This window comes from Lottia gigantea, assembly GCF_000327385.1.
Source record: "Lottia gigantea unplaced genomic scaffold LOTGIsca_117, whole genome shotgun sequence".
Classification (NCBI taxonomy): Eukaryota; Metazoa; Mollusca; class Gastropoda; family Lottiidae; genus Lottia; species Lottia gigantea.
This window is the reverse complement of record NW_008707167.1, coordinates 49,229-50,428: the sequence shown is the minus strand read 5'-3', so window position 1 is coordinate 50,428 and position 1,200 is coordinate 49,229.

Here is a 1,200-nt window from a genome sequence, read left to right as displayed (position 1 = left end):
TTAGTTCTATAAATATAACTCTATTATTATAGGATACACATCATGAAGTAAAAACAGAAGGACCCAAGAAAACAGATAAAAAGACAGTAGCTGTTAAACCTCAGAAAAATAAATTCTGGAAATGAAAGGAAATTGTATTTGTGATAGCTATGTTTGTAGAATGGTTTAATAAATTTAACAGAGTAACTATGTCAGATCAGTCATAGTTAATTTGTACATTGTGCTTTACTGGTACAAAATATTAGCAGAAAACTAAGCAAGTGTGATATGAAAGTATTATCTATGTAATATGTATACAAGTTGCTATGTAATTTATATAGGTTGATATGTGATTTATATAGGTTGCTGTGTAATTTGCGTAGGTTGCTATGTGATTTATATAGGTTGCGATGTAATTTATATAGGTTGCTATGTAAACTGTGTAATTTATATAGGTTGCTATGTGATTTATATAGGTTGCTATGTGATTTATATAGGTTGCTGTGTGATTTATATAGGTTGCTATGTGATTTGTATATAGGTTGCTATGTGATTTATATAGGTTGCTGTGTGATTTATATAGGTTGCTATGTGATTTATATAGGTTGCTATGTGATTTATATAGGTTGCTATGTGATTTGTATATAGGTTGCTATGTGATTTATATAGGTTGCTGTGTGATTTATATAGGTTGCTATGTGATTTATATAGGTTGCTGTGTAATTTGCGTAGGTTGCTATGTAATTTGTGTAGGTTGCTATGTAATTTATATAGGTTGCTATGTTATATATAAAAGTTGCTAATAAATATAATTATATATTGGTTGCTATGTTATATATAAAAGATGCTATGTTATATATAAAGGATGTTATGTTAGATATATATAAACTGCTGTGTAATTTGTATATATATAAATATATAATTTAATTCAGTTTATCATATAGGGTTTATAAATTACTGTGATGTAAAACTAAGCATTAAATATTACATATATTACATGACCATTAGAATTTTCTACAACTAACAGAGAGCATATACCAAGGTTTTGTTCACATCCTAAGCAATAGAAGACACCTCTAAAATACATCCCAAAACCAAAGCCTAAGTAATGTTGGATTTCAATATTTCCTATGTAACTATTGAATAAATGTATAAAGAGAAGTAATTTGACAGTGTTGTCTGAAAGTAATATAGAGTTATATATTGTAAAGATGTATATAC